The sequence below is a fragment of the Camellia sinensis genome, chromosome 9 (assembly GCF_055761805.1).
Source record: "Camellia sinensis isolate YWXY chromosome 9, ASM5576180v1, whole genome shotgun sequence".
NCBI lineage: Eukaryota > Viridiplantae > Streptophyta > Magnoliopsida > Ericales > Theaceae > Camellia > Camellia sinensis.
Window position 1 is genome coordinate 178365422 of NC_138969.1, and position 16568 is coordinate 178381989.

Consider the following 16568-nt stretch of genomic DNA (forward strand, 5'->3'; position numbering starts at 1 on the left):
GGCTCACCCTTTATGGGAACATCATTTTCAGGTTCAGGCGATAAACTACCTCCAAGGACTTAGCTTCGGAGGGTTTGGCATCTAGATTGAAGAAGATTATCTTCAGTTAATAGTTGATATTTATTTGTACATGTAAACATTCAAGCCTAGGGCTTTTCTTGTATTGAGATTAGAACACATATTTTTGAATCCAAGTGTTGGCTTGGAAAGATGTAAGCCTGTAGGGCATTTTATTCGATGTTACATGTAATGCTTTATTTAGTAATACTCTGATGAATGAATTAATTAATTGTCTTCTTTAAATAATGCATGTTTATGATATATATAATGGGTTAATTTTGAGGGCGTTACAGAAACTTTTTAAGGATTTGTTGCGACTGTTTCCAGTTGCATCTTCACCAAAATCTGCGTTCTTAAGTTTTCCTACTTCAGTATCATAATACCAGGTATGTCCTTCAGCACATAAGGTTGTCTTTCAAATTTGATAAATGCTAGGTTGCATGATAAATTGGATATCTGTTTTTCTTCAAAATTCGTGGAACTTAATACAAGTTTTCTTTGTAATTCCTCTTTTGTATGTTTGAAATAGTTCTCTTTTTCTTGTCATCGTGGAATTTATTAACCATGAGTTGCTGATAAAAAATAAAAAATTTAAATAATAGCTATGACTATGAGTTGGTGCATAGTTAAAAAAAAAATTTTAAAAAAAATAAAAAAATAAAAACCTTCTTAGTTAACCAATCAAATCATCTTAGTTGCGTTGATATCATCGTAAGTGGATGGTCCAAAGAACTAGATCTCTATCACCTTTTGTGCTGGAAGAGGTGGCTATCAATCAAATTTTGAATAAGATTACAGACGCTCTATTTTCTACCGTTTACTCACAATGGGAGTGGGGCTCACATCTTCAATTGGTGTGGGGCCCAATCCACCCATTTTTCCATTTATGTTTATGAGATGTTGATTGGCATGATGATTTGTAAATTTAAACCATTAATATAGAGCGTGATGATACGACTTCTTTATTATCGCAATTGTAGCAGCTTCAAGCACATTTTAGTTGACCACCACTTAATACAGGAGAATCTCATAACTGGATGAGATAATGAAATAAGTATTGTTCTGTACCTAATATGGAGACAAACATATACAATTAATATCAAGCAAATAAATGAGGATAAAATAAACTTGCACCTGGTTATGTAAGGCTCAAACATATCCCAAGGGCTGGAGCATGACACAATTGACTCATTCTGTTGCCACCTCTACTCATACAACCATTTTTTTTGTTACTCTCAAGATGTCTCGGGTAAGGACTGCTGTCTTTTTTAATTTTTTTTATTGAATTGCCCCCCCAGTGCCAAAGTTGTGTGGTATAAACTGGATTACTATGTCTGAGTTGGAATATTAATTGAGAACATATAAGTTTGATAGTAACCCAACAAAACAGAATATTTCATTCTAGGTAATGTGTGTTAACAACATGATTTCTTTCACATGCTCTAACCTTTAAACTGTAATTTGCGTGAGCCTGTGGAAAGCCTTCGACCAGATATGGCTTCATTCCTAAATGATTTAATTTTAGTCTGTACTGTAATTACATAATTATTATTTTAATTTGATTCTCATTACCTGCTTTGTCTTCTCTGTTTTTTAATCTTTGGCAGTTTATATTTGATGCTGCTGCAAAGTTCTGCGTTGATATTGCAACTCATCAGCATGGATGTTGTGTTCTGAATCGATGCATTGATAAGTCAGTTGGGAAATATCAGGAAAAGTTGGTTGCAGAAATTGCTGCTAATGGGCTTCTTCTTGCTCAAGATGCTTTTGGGTAATTTTCTTTGAAAAGTTTGGATGATATCTTTGATTGAATATTTTTTATGTACTATGTATGCATGCTTATGGGTGTATTTTGATAGAATGATCCACATAGAAATATATCCAACAAATGAGTATTTTTGCCCACTAAAGCAATAATTTTCCTGCTGTGATACGGTTTGTTTACATTCTTGTTAGGAATTATAGCGACCCCGGTCTTTTCTCTTTAAATTATTGTATCCGGACTTAGGTTCCGTGGATCCTGTCATTACTTATTGGTTGTTGTTGTCCTTTAATCTCTTTGTATTTAAAGTATAGGTTGTGTTGGGCGGGTCTGTTACAGGTTGGTTGATTTTAGATGCCAATAGGTGATGCCCAGATTTTGGCCTTCACGCTCGAGCGGAAGTTTTAACGCTCGAGCGGTCCCTTCGTTGTTGCTTATCCGCTCGAGCGGGAATTTTGACGCTCGAGCGTGATTTTCCATCTCCCAGTATTTTGCTCTGCAGTTCTTCCGCTCGAGCGGTAGTTTTTACGCTCGAGCGTGATCCCTTGTTTTTGCTCCTCCGCTCGAGCGGGGAGTTTGACGCTCGAGCGGGTGCCAGCGCCTGCAAAACTTCTGGAAGGGTGCAATCGACGCTCGAGCGGCTTTCTTCTCGCTCGAGCATGATTCTGTGTCTTACGCTCGAGCGGGGATTTCTACGCTCGAGCGTAGAGTCGATTATATCAGTCCGTGATTTCACTTTTTGGATCACTTTTTGACCTACTTTTCCTTCATAACTTTTTAAAAACCGCCCCTGGAGTGTTTTTATCTCTCTCTCTCTCCCTCTACACACCTTCTCTCTTTCGATTGATCTACTTAGAGTGAGTTTCTACCTTAGATCCTTTATTAAAAAGTTAGAGTGAGTTGAGGGCTTTGTTTTAATCTGAGAAACTTGGGATTTGGAGCACGTTGGTCTTTGGTCTTTATCTTCATCTTCTCCATACGGGTTATTTTCTTCGAGGTAGGGATTTTCCTACTCCATTTTATATGCTTTGTTCTAAGTTTGGTATTTTGATAGGTTGGGGACACTTTGAAAATGTTGAAAAAAAACCTAGTTGAATTGCTAAATTGATTTGAGTAATTAACTTAAGGAAATTGGGGAATTTGGTTAAATCCATGAAATTGGGGAATTTGGTTAAATCCATGAAATTGGGGAATTTATTGATTAAATGGTGTAGTTGGATAATATAAATCACTCGCCTATTGAATTGTTGGTATGTTTATTTTTCGAGTCTAGAAATAACTATTTTGGGCTATCGGTGGAAGATAGTCGTGCTTGTTGTAGACATTGCATGCGGATTAGGGAAAATTGAAACTAATCAATTTGTTAAGTCATAAATTTAGACTATTGAATTAATACAGAAATTACATGTATTGATTGAGCATTGCATATGCATATTGTTTGGGAGGAGATAGGGGATGTACTCCACGGTTTAGGGGAAGATAGGGGATGGACCTCTAAACCGGATTTTTGTTTGGGAGGAGATAGGGGATGGACCCCATTAGCACCATTTTTATGTGTGCTTATTAAATTGAAGTGTTTTTACATGATTATTGATACAACACTAAAATGTGTATCAAATGGGAAGTATGAAGTGTTTTGATATGAGCATGAGTCTCATTTGTTTTGTTGATATTGGAAGTAATGTGAATATGATATATAATTCACTGTTGTAAGTTTGGCCAGGTTCTGAGCCATGTTGATAATAATGGAAAGTGAAATGCGTCTTAGACATTAGTGTCATGAGACTGTTTAATGATAAAATTGATTATCTTGGTTAACCATCTATTGAATGCTATAGCTTTATTCAATGCTTATATTTGGTTTAGTATTTTTCTACTGGGCTGTGGCTCACCCTTTATGGGAACATCATTTTCAGGTTCAGGTGATAAGCTACCTCCACGGACTTAGCCTGGAAGGATTTGATGTTTGGGATTTTGAAGACTTGTCTTTAGTTATATGTTTTATTTTTTGTTATTTTTTTTAGATTTCATGTAAACATTCAAGCCTAGGGCTTAACTTGTAAATGAGTTAGTACTCATCCTTTTTGTGTGTCCAAGTGTTAGCTTGGAAAGATGTAAGCCCTTAGGGCATTTATTTTGATGTTGCAGGATGTTACATGTGATGTCTTTCAATAAGAATACTCTGATGAATAACTCAAATGATTCGTTTTCTTTTATAAATGCATGTTAATGTTATGGTTATTATGGGTTTATTTTGAGGGCGTTACAGGAATTATTGATTTCTTTGTAATTCTATTATTTGTTACTCAAAATCTTGCCTTTTGAATATCACTGCATTTAGTAATATGGTAACGGAAAAAAAAAAAAAACAAACAAACAAACAAACAAAGCTTTCATGATTTGAGCAGTGTAAAGAAGGGAAATGCCTCACTGGAAGCTGTCTTGTTATCTGTTCCTGATGGCTACCACTGCGTGGATCTCTGTCTATATAAAGTAATGATCTTAAGAGTTTCCATGTTTATGCCGTTAATTTTCATAACTGGTTGTCTATATGACCTTTTCTTGTCGAAAACAGGAAAGTCAAATCGTACTATTATTAAACGAATCAACTACCAGTTCTGAAAGCTCCAATAATGGTTGTATGATGATTGTACAAGCAAGTGACCTTCCATTTGTATCTATTTCAAGATCCACTGGTCTAAACCGTTGGAATCTGCATGAACTGAAGATATATTCTTGTTGAGTTTGATAGAGCAACCTGATACACATGGGTTTATTGTGCTTGCAAAATCTATCAGTTTTGTTGTGTTGCCATGTCTCTGAAATTCTACTATCTGTGAAATTGAACTTCTGCTTCTCCTCACATGCAATTTTGTTTGTGTTGGTACCACTCCGACATTTGGGCAATCAACTTCAGCTTCTGCTAATAGCAGCTTTTTTGGAACTGCTTTGCCTTCTTTTGGGGATCAGAATTCCTTCTTGGGTGGGTATTTAAATAAGTTATTGCTGGTTACTCTATAATATGGTTACATATTTCTTTTGCTACCAATATGAATCATTATTATTTTCTCAATCTATTTTGCAGGATCCCAGTCCACAACACCAACATTTGGAACTACAGGCTTTGGACAGTCAGTTTTTTGCAGTCAACATGGACGAAGTATAGCAGCTTACACTGCTACTGCTGAAGTAGATGACGGAAGTAGTGCTGCTAAACTGGAGTCCATTTCTGCCATGACCATTAACAAAGACAAAAGCCAGGAAGAATTGAGGTGGGAGAGCGTTTGGAAATTACTGGTGTTGGTGATCCATCTGGAAGGGGTCTAGGTTTTAGCTATGTTCGCACTGCTCGAAGGCTCCAAAATCAAATGCAATGGTGAAGAAAAAGCAAGCTGTTAGTCGGGGAGGTTCAACTGTAACTGGAACAAATGCTGAATCTGTGTGTTCTGAATCTGTTGTGAATCTGTATTTTAAATTTAGATGTTGTAACTGGCGAATCTGTTTTTAAATTTAGATGCAATGGTGAATCTGTGTGTAACTGATGAATCTGTGTGTTCTGAATCTGTTCTAAATCTGTATTAGATACTGAATCTGTTTTAAATTTAGATGTTGAATCTGTGTGTTCTGAATCTGTTCTGAATCTGTATTTTAAATTTAGATGCTGTAACTGGAACAGATGCTAAATCTGTGTGTTCTAAATCTGTAACTGGAACAGATGCTGAATGGCGAAGAAAAACCAAAGGCCTTAATATTTTATATGTTCTGAATCTATGTGTTCTGTATTTTAAATTTAGAGCAACATGTAGTCTAATGTGCTGCTTTCGTTTTTCTGGTCATGGACTGATTGCTGTGGTTGCCTACTATTGGAGGCTTCCTTCAAGTTGGAGACTTCCTTCAGGATGATCTGTGTGACAGGTAGAACAAAATGTGTAAAATCTAAAAAATGTGTAAAATCTGCCAAAATGTGTAACAGGTAGAACTAATGTGGATGTAAATTTGATTTTGGTAATCAATGTATGTGTAGATTATTGATGTGTAAGGTTATGAATTTGATTTTGGATGCCGATCTATTCGGCATAAAATGCATCCATATTGCAAGAGTACAGAACAATTGATTGCACAAATGATTGTGAGATTGGAACATTGCCTAGTGCCTAATAGATTCACTATGATTTGATTGTACACAATATTGAAGCAAATTATACAAGGATGCCAAACTTTGGCATTTTTTTGTTTGTTTGTCATGGCCATGGCCTCCAAAATGATTGGCTAATTGATTGGTGTTAACACTTTTTTTGCAAAAATTGATTGACTAATGGGTCCCCAATCAATTTTCAGATCTATTGGAAAATGCACTGCCTTGATAGAAATCAATTGGCCAATCCATTGGCCATAATCCAAATAAAAACTAAAACCCAAAATCTTGAGTGTTTAGTCAGGCTATGGACTTCCAAATTAGATTTTTTATAATGACAAGGTTTGAAGTTAAATTAGATTTTCACAATCTCCTCATAAATTACTATTCAATACATTAAAACATCAAGCAAAGTACATCATATTTCAAACATCAAGCAACTTATCCTCATTGACAATTTTCAAAATTTTAGAAGAAGAAGAAGAAAAAAAGAAAAGAAAAAGGGCAATATACTACCATATTTCAAACAATAAACAACCAGGTGAGATCATATTCACCAAAACACCAACCATAAGAATTTTTTTATACACAAAACATATCATACTAAACTCCCAAAAGTAAGCAAAAAGTGTTCATAAACAAATTGGGACAACCATAAAACCCATACCATAACCTATTCAACTATCAATTTAGTCTTAAGCATAGTAAAACAATGAAAAGGCCAAGGTCAAGGCTCCTTAGAAAATTCATCTCCGTCTTCAACATCTTCTGTTCCCGACTCTTCTTCGTCTCCCTCATCGTCATCATCTTCATCTCTTCCCAACTCTTCTTCGTGTCCCTCATCCTCACCTTGTCCTCCATCCTCGTGAGGGGTATCTACATTTTTTTTGTCAATTCATTCAATGTCACTTACACAGATTTTAGATCATTCTTTTCTGTCTCCTACATCTCTTCTGAAATTCTCCAACTTGAATGTCATCCCCTCCTTAAATTTCAAACCAACATGCAACTCTTCCATCTTTGAGTTTAAGCTCTCCATATCCAATCTGGTAGCAGATACAGTTGCTTCCAAATGCTTGATCATAGCATCTATGTGAAAAACAAGAAGCAAGTCTATTAATAAAAATTCAGATCATAAGCCAATTGTTGTTATCATATGATAAGACTTACAACTCCTAGACACTAATCCACTAAAAAGACACTTCAAGCACATGAGTATAGAAGTATGCCTCTGTTTCCAATTGGAATAGCCTATGTAAAACTCCAAATGCATTAAAATTCATTAAATAAATCATTAAGTTAAATGTGTGATATTACTACTATCACTAATATAGGAAGAGCGTGGTGGCAGCAGCAGCAAACTGGTAACAGAAACCGAGCTCGATTCAACTCACTCAACACTCCTTATTGTTACAACAATTGTTCAGATTGTCTTCAAATGTTAATGATATTATGACAACCCATATTTTGGTCAAATCTATTAATTTCTCAAATAAGGAAAGGTGGTCACGTGAGGCATGGACCTCGGCTGCACCTTACTCTAGGCAAGATGTGAACCATTAGGTATGTTAACCTCAAAGTGTTTTCATGAAGCTTTTTTAGGATACAAGCTTTAATTTGCTACTCATTAATACATTATTTCAATGAATTGGTCTTGAACCAAAGTAATTTGAGTCCTGATGGGGTAGGCAGTCCAGAAACAAACCATAAGCAGAAGCAGTCAATGAAGCCGCTACCTTTTTCCTCAATGACATTGGTAGTTTTGCACTGTTCATCTCTAAAACATTTCTCGCTCTCGTCTTTTTCAATGCTGAGTTCTTTCAACTCCCTTTTGCCTACATTCAGAATTCAAACACATTTCATAACTCTAAAAAGAAGTGAAGCAAATGGAAATACCTAGTTCTTTGCTTACAAATTTATGATAAGCTTCTGTTTGGCAGCATCAACAGTTCTTATTGTTGGAAATTATCTGAAAACCTTTTATGATATACGAAATAAGGATAACTTACAATTTCCAACAACTTCCTCTGAACACTCAAATCTCAAAGACAACGTCTTCATTTAGTTGTGCAAATTATCAAGAGCTGCTACACTGGAAGATAGCTTATCTTAAAAAACTTCCTTGTCTTTCTCAGCTGGTAAAGCAAATGTAGAATACTTACAACTTTGAAAAATATCATAAAGCCAGTTGTCGGAAAGTTGAATAAACTAAAGAATACCTACCATCATGAACCTCTTTGTGCCAACACAGTTTTTTTTTAGTTAGCCATTTTTTTCAAACAGTTAAGAAGACCCTTAATATCAGATAACATTTACAGACTACCATCTATTACATATATACAGATATACATAGCATGTATATATTGATGAGAATTAAATATATACGAGAGGCTGAAATGTCCAATTGAAATTAAACTAATTTGAATCAAATTGAATATTTAAAGGACAAAATTAAAATTAGAGGTTGAAAGTGGCATGAACTTATTTTAGGAAGCATAAATGTATTTTATCTGGAAAACAAATTAACAACTTTTAGGTCCAAGATACTTACATGGTCCAGTATGAGATTTCCATGCCTTTCTTCCATCTTCCTTACCTGCAACGACAGATAAGAGCAATGATCCAAATCCAAAAACAATTTCAAAATGGGAATAACAAAAAAGTTGTAACGCCCTAAAACTTAACCCATTATATATATCATTGACATTCATTATTTAAAGAAGATAATCTATTAATTCATTCATCAGAGTATTACTAAATAAAGCATAACATATAACATCGAATAAAATGCCCTACAGGCTTACATCTTTCCAAGCCAACACTTGGATACCAAAAATATGAGTTCTAACTCAATACAATAAAAGCCCTAGGCTTGAATGTTTACATGTACTTATAATTTAAGACAGTTATCTAAAGTAGTCTTCTTCAATCCAGAAGCCAAACCCTCCCAAGCTAATTCCTTGGAGGTAGTTTATCACCTGAACCTGAAAATGATGTTCCCATAAAGGGTGAGCCACAGCCCAGTAGAAATATACTAAACCACATATAAGCAATGAATAAAGCAGTAGCATTTAACAGATGGTTAACCAAAATAATCAATTACAACATTTTACAGACTCTTGACATTATTGCCAAAGATACATTTTACTTTCCAGTTTTATCAACATGGCTCAGAACCTGGCCAAACTTATAACAGTGAAATCACCTATATCATATTCACAATCTTCCAATATTAACAACAAATGAGACTCAAGCTCAAATCAAACACTTCATACTTCCAGATTGACACACATTTTAGTGCTGTATCAATAAAACACTTCTATAAATAAGCACACATAAAAGTGATGCTAATGGAGTCCATCCCCTATCTCCTCCCAAACAAAGATCCGGTTTAGAGGTCCATCCCCTATCTTCCCCTAAACCGTGGAGTACATCCCCTATCTCCTCCCACACACAAAACAATATATGCAAATGCAATGCTCAATCATTACACGTATTTTCTGTATCAATGCCATAGTCAAAACTAATGACTTAACCAATGTGATTAGTTTCAGTTATTCCTAATCCACATGCAATATCTACAACAATCACGACTATCCTCCACCGATAGCCCAAAACAGTTATTTCTAAACTGAAAATAACTATGTCAACAATTCCATAGACAAATGATACCAATTATCCAATTACGCCATTTAATCAATGAATTCCATGAATTTAACCCTCTTTTCCCAATTCCATGAATTACTTATACAAATAAATTCAATAATACAACTAGGGTTTTTCCCAAAATTTACCAAAGTATCCCCAACATATTAAAATACCAAAACTTAGGACAAAACCTATAAAATGGAGTAGGAAATCCCTACCTCGAAGAGAGTAACCCGAATGGAGAAGATGGAGATGAATGCCCAAATACAAAAGTGCTCCAAATTGCCAAAAGTTCAGATTAAATGGAAGCCCTCGACTCCCTCTATCTTTTTAATAAAGCAACTAGGGTTGAAACACTCTCTAAACAGATCAAACCTAAGAGAGAAGGTGAGTAGGGAGAGAGAGAGGTCGAACCTGGGGTTTTGAATCAAATGAATATGAAAAAGACTGATCAAATCCCGCTGCTGTGTATTTAAACTGGACAGGCTCGCTCGAGCGAAGACTTGGTCGCTCGAGCGACCAGACACAGAGAAGCTACGCTCGAGCCAAGGAAGCCTTGCTCGAGCCAACAACTCAAAAGCTCGCTCGAGCGAAAGAAAGCTCGCTCGAGCGAAGAACTCAAACCCTCAGGTCTGAACCCAGACACACGCTCGAGCGAAGGAACTATAGCTCGAGCGAAGGATGAACTAACTCGCTCGAGCGAAGAAAAGCTCGCTCGAGCCAAGAATGCACAGCTACAGGTCCAAATCAAACACTACCTCTCGCTCGAGCGAACAACTCCTCGCTCGAGCGAAGAACCAAAAACCTGGACAGCAACTCTTGGTTTCTAAACCCAACCAACCTGAAACAAACCTGCCCAACACATCCTATAATTCCAAATGAGAAAATAAGGAATAACAACAACAACCATTTTACAATGACAGAATCTACGGAACAGTCCGGATACAATAATTAAATGGGAAAAGACCGGGGTCGCTATAAAAGTGCTAGAAACAATTGCATGTTCTAAAATTACTATTAGATGATGCACTAATCTACTTCCTGTAAGTCTCTATCAGAGTTTTCAACACATGGTACTGTTACAAACTTCATGAAGCTTTGGATAGTTAGCTAAATTGATGCAAAAAAATTCCTATGTATTCATTCTAAACACAAGAGGAGAGATTATGAGGGAGTAGGAGAAAGCATTGAAGCAGCAAAAAATGGGAAACTCATACAAGGAGAATAGGAAGATTGAAATGACGTTATCTATACAAAAAAAATGCAAAAGAATAATTTAAAACAGAAGAGAAAAAAAGCCCAAAAAGGCTGTTCACACCAACTGTATAGACAAAACAAATCATTAATAAGCCTCTAGGGTGGCCCAGTGTTAGGCCCTTATGCCCAGCTCACCGGAGTTGGGGGTACAATCCCCAGCTCTACCAATTAGTGAAGCTATATCATGCAAGATAATTTATTTATAGCTTTCGAAAAAGGTCTCCAATGAAATTTTGATGAAATTGCAACAAATCAATGGAAAAGATATGAAAAGGAGATAAAATGGAAAAAAAAAAAAATTTGTGACTTGAATCGGAAACCAATATCTTAGATCACAAATAAAGGGTTCTAGATCTTTGAGAAAAGTAAAGAAATGTATGTGCCTGGGAGTTGAGTTCAAACACACTCATCATCATGTGCCAATTGGATCTATAGAATGATGTGGATTTGCAAAAAGAAAAAGTAACACTTTTTCCATGACTTGAGTCAATGAGCAATCAATTGCAGCATTTACTGTTACCGACTTGATGCATTTAGATGCATATGCATTTTTTGACTATGTTAACCACGCAACACTATGTACCATAAATTATAACAGACCTTATAAAAGTCGTATAAAACAAGTTAGATTTCACACTTGGCTGCTAGCCTTTGCTATAGAGATTAAAAATAAGAAGTGATCTATTTTGCACAAGAAGTAATCAAACAGAAACCCCACTCTTATATCTTTAAACTTCTTACCCCTTTAATAATGAACCAGAAATCATTTTATGCAACTGGCATTCTATGAATAAGATAGAACCACCATAGAATCATGACTTGTTTTCAAGTTTTTGAACACTAAAGAAATAAATGTAAACAAAAAAACACCATTAAACATTAAATTTAAGCAGATTTTGTAGACAAAGCATAAAGCAATTATGAACAACTCTAAAGTTGTTTATTCTTTCTTAGTCAATCTTTAAACTTCTGCCAAATCATATATTTTAAGAAATATAAACGCAATCCATGAAATATCCGGCGATTACAAAAAATATAAACGCAAACGTCACACACATAAATCAATTTATATAAATTTTTTGGTAAGAGTGTAAAGGCACACAGCTACAAAATGTGAGAAACAGTTATGCACATGTACAAACCGTGAAACAGACTATATGAAATGTGACTAAAATAAAACAAAACAAAGCTGCAACTGTTATACCACAATGGGGAAATGACTGACTTGAACTAATTTACCGACTACAAAAAAGTAAAAGATAGAATGACAATTGTTCAAAGCCTCCACATCTATAAACATTGTATTAAGTTTATCTTAACCTTGAACAAAACAATGTAGACAAAATTATATTGCAAAATTTAATTGATTGGGCTTTTCGGGGCATAACTATATCATGCAAATTTTATGATTCACAAGACCAAAAAGAAAAGGGGGAGGGGGAGGGAAGGTAATACTTTAACAAATATGAGCTTCAAAGTTGCACCTCAGTCTCTTGTGTGCTTCTATAAGTTGAGCTCGCATCATCCTCAATTGGTTGGATAATTCCTGTCCATAAAAATTTAAATAAGAGATGTCAAAAAAGTTCACTGGGATTCTAGCAATGAATAAGAACTCAAATTCAAAACATTACAGTGACAACAGTGACAAAGGGCTAGCCTCAATTCATTGAGTGCTGTGAGAGGAAAAAAAAACATTAGTTCTTCCATGAGGGTTAATCCCTTAAGATTTAAAAGATTCATCAAAATAAACACAAACCTTGAACCCAAAAAGTCTTGTATATTTACATCATGGTCCAACTTCTTAAAGGTTTTCTTCGGTGCCTATATTCTCAAATAGAACACCAAAAGGCTTGAATGAATATGATACGTTTATCATTTCATATTTAATGAAAACAGAGAAAGAAAGAATGAATTGGTTTACTAGAGAACGGGCAGTATTAATCTTACTTCAAGGCTCTCCAACTTCCTGGTCATTCAAATAAAAATTATTTAGTGACATTGTGAAAATGCAGTTCAAATTTAACCCAAAAAAAAAATAAAAGAAAAACAACTCTTCTTCCTCATAGATTTAAAGCATATCTGTACTGAGCTTTTTGTCCTTTCTTGTGGTGTCAGTTGAGCAGATTTTGTAATAACCTCTTCAATGTTGCTGAACAAAAAAACACATGACTTCAAGAAATGATAAATGGTGCACATAAATCCAAGTGAATTTTGTTTAATTTTTCATGCCATACATCAAATTTCACAAAACATTTTTATATAGGCACAATTGGAGACTTGAAAATACCTGCGCTCTCTACGGAATAATGTTGGCTTTCCAATTGGAGAAAACATGAGAAGGGCAATGTCAATGTCACATAATATGAATAATTCTTTAGCTTTCTTCAAGATTCCATTCCTTTTTCTCAAATAGGTCACTTGTTGATTGCTAGTGCTCTCTAATCTCTTTGTCTTTAACTTAACCCTCCCTATATTTTAAACAAATGAGAAAGACCCATAAAACACCAATGCAACTGATGCATCTATGTTTGGCCAATCCTAACCTACTTCAATTCTCCAAGCCAAACACTTGTCTAACAATAGAACGAATTAATTCCAAGAAGCTCCCACATGACCATGGACACAAAGGGCTAAGATAAATTTTTTAGTTAAGAATTAAGAAAAAATGATTTAGTTGCTCAACCTTTATTAAGAAATTTAGTTAACGCTTTAGAGCTCAACCTTTATTGTTAAAACCTCACTTTTCTATAATATAAACTAGCAAAAATGTCAATACTCCTTATTTGCAATCTTCCCAAAAATTTTGCAAGTTAAATTAGATGGGAAAAAAACTTAAATCAAAGGACACTAGGGTAACTAAGATGATTTAGTTCTATGGATATAGATAAGATGGTAGCATTAAACGATCCATAGGGAAAAGTTGTTACTAATGGTCCAAAGATGCAAAAGTAATTGTAAGGAATTTCATTAAAAGTAATGGTAGTTAGAAAACTATGAATTTGTGGGTGAATGTAAATCATATAACTTTAAATTGTTTGAGGTTTATGTGTCATGCATATTCACAACTACAAGTACTTGAAGAAATTGTTCATACACGAAGGAAGAAATTGAAACTAATATCTGAATGGCTAGCAGATGGGAACGATTATCACCAAATGATGTTAAAAAATTGTTCCATTTTGAACTCAATATTATATAGATAATTAAAATTACAAAAGGAATAGAGAGGAGGAGCAAAAAGGGAGCCTTGTAATTACTGGGGTGGAAATGTTAGGGATATCATTATCTAATATCAGCCATGTGCATCCAATTCAATTCAAGTTAAATTCAATAATATGTTCCAAAAGCCTCTCTTGACTTTAACCAAAACCCAAGTTTTTTTGAAAAGGCAAGTTGGGTTCCATGTGAGCAGAACTCATAGGCATGTTCTTTCCAACAAGACAATCACCTTACTAAATAAAATTATAATAATTTTAACAACAATTAAAATAAACAATGTTTTTTTTACGAAGGTAGGTCCGCAGATAATGTGGCCTGCAGTATGTGCTTCTCAAATTCATTGTACTATGCTCAAAATTGTTATGTTGCTGCATATGGAGAGGTTATAGTATCTTCGACTATGCTCAAATATTATTGTGCTGCTGCACATGGTGGTCAACTAAGAAATGCAAAACAAACTTGTAAAGATGTCCTTTTTCCCCTAATTTGATCACAAATCTGTGGAACACACCAAAAGATTTTATCAACAAAACAATTTGAAGAAATTGAAATTAATATCTGAATGGCTAGCAGATGGGAACGATTATGACCAAATGAAGTTAACAAACTGTTCCATTTTGAACTGAAAATTATATAGATAATGAAAATTACAAAAGGAATAGAGTGGAGGAGCGAAAAGGGGGCCTTGTAATTACTGGGGTGGAAATGTTAGGGATATCATTATCTAATATCAGCCATGTGCATCCAATTCAATTCAAGTTAAATTCGATAATATGTTCCAAAAGCCTCTCTTGCCTTTAACCAAAACCCAAGTTTATTTATTACTTTTCTATAGTTTTTAAGTTCCATGCAAATGACATTTTTTTTCCTTTTCGTATTCATATTTTCAAAGCTTGGAGCATTCTTTGTATCACATAATTAGTATGAAATCCCGTAGGCCTCAAAAACTGGAGAAAAAGGCAAGTTGGGTTCCATGTGAGCAGAACTCATAGGCATGTTCTTTCCAACAAAACAATCACCATACCAAATAAAATTATAATAATTTTAACAACAATTAAAATAAACAATGTTTTTTTTAGGAAGGTAGGTCGGCAGATAATGTGGCCTGTAGTATATGCTTCTCAAATTCATTGTACTATGCTCAAAATTATTATGCTGCTGCATATGGAGAGGTTATAGTATCTTCGACTATTCTCAAATATTATTGTGCTGCTGCACATGGTGGTCAACTAAGAAATGCAAAACAAACGTGTAAAGATGTTCTTTTTCCCCTAATTTGATCAAAAATCTATGGAACACGCCAAAAGATTTTATCAACAAAACAATTTGCAGAGTCTTAAAAACTAGTGTTGGACTCATGCAATGCATTGGATAATTAATTTTAAGCAGGCATTTCTTGCTAAATATATATTATAATGCATTTAAACCACTACATGACAAATTTATTTTGTAATTCCAACAAACACACTATTCAGTCAATTAAACAAACACATAAAGTGCACAGTTAAGACTAGAACCAGTAACCCAAGAAACTCACATTGAGGACGACTATATCATACTTACATTTGAGCAAAAATGGAGAGAAAATTGAGGGCAAAGATGAACTGTCCATCTTCTGATTTCGTTTCTGATGCGTTAATGTGCCTCGCCACCTGGTCTTTCTCATCACAATCAGCCCGTTCGAGATCGCCGTTCTGACGAGTCCGAAGATAGTCCTTTGTAGACAAAGGTTCTGAAACAGTTGAGGGGAGTGTAGGGTCTGGATTTGAACATATGGCTTGTGGAGGGATTGGAGAAGATCGAAGGTAGGGTTAGGGTTTTGGATCCGACGACGAGAGTGGAGAAGACGAAGTAGATGGGCGATAAAGAGAATAGGAGAAGAGAGAGAGGGCAGTGAGGGAGGAGGTGTGGCGGCGGCGGCGGTGGTTGCCGATGGCGATACCAGAGGCGACGACGTAGGAGGCGGAAGAGATAAAAGAGAGAGGAGAGTGAGAGGAAGTGTTAGGTTAGGGATTGGGGATTTGAGATGGTGACAAACAAAAAGGGGGGGGGGGAATTCGTGCACGGGAAAACAAAAAGAATTTTTTTTTGTATTTTATTTTATTTTTTTTGTAGTTAACGATTTTTATTTTATTTTATTTTATGTTTAGGTTACTAAGGTTGAAAATTTATTTGTTTCATTTTTATTTTACTGAAAAAAATTATTATTTTTTTATTTGGTAGAAGTACGGGTAAAAGTATAAATCTAGATACATTTAGAAGTATAAATCTCATTAAAAAAAAATAAAATTACACCAAATATAAAAATATATAAAAAAAAACATTTATTTTTTTATTTTTTGTATTCATAGTTTTTTTTATAGGAAAATTTGATCTAACATCCCTCTCTAACTTTTAGTAATGGAAGAGGTCCGCAATAATTTTTTTTTTTTTGTAATCTAAGGTCCCTCATTCACACTCATATATATGACACACTCTCTCATTCTC

General features: G+C 34.8%; 1 long non-coding RNA gene and 2 other non-coding genes across 4 annotated transcripts; 1 reads left to right on the forward strand and 2 right to left on the reverse strand.

Moving 5' to 3' along the window:
• Window positions 1–559: 559 nt before the first annotated feature.
• Window positions 560–4571, forward strand: LOC114319643 (uncharacterized). The gene is made up of 3 exons (XR_014341362.1): window positions 560–1831; window positions 4231–4315; window positions 4398–4571. It is a non-coding gene; the product is annotated as an uncharacterized LOC114319643 (transcript).
• Window positions 4572–6666: 2095 nt separating this feature from the next.
• LOC114319638 (uncharacterized) lies at window positions 6667–8496 on the reverse strand. The gene is made up of 2 exons (XR_014340687.1): window positions 7694–8496; window positions 6667–7046 (listed from the first exon to the last, which is right to left on the reverse strand). It is a non-coding gene; the product is annotated as an uncharacterized LOC114319638 (transcript).
• Window positions 8497–12518: 4022 nt separating this feature from the next.
• On the reverse strand, window positions 12519–16085 carry LOC114302384 (uncharacterized). 2 transcript variants are annotated; one of them, XR_014340688.1, is made up of 5 exons: window positions 15645–16085; window positions 13150–13330; window positions 12784–13011; window positions 12619–12683; window positions 12519–12535 (listed from the first exon to the last, which is right to left on the reverse strand). It is a non-coding gene; the product is annotated as an uncharacterized LOC114302384 (long non-coding RNA). The 2 variants fall into 2 exon arrangements; XR_014340689.1 differs by lacking the exon at window positions 13150–13330.
• Window positions 16086–16568: the final 483 nt, after the last annotated feature.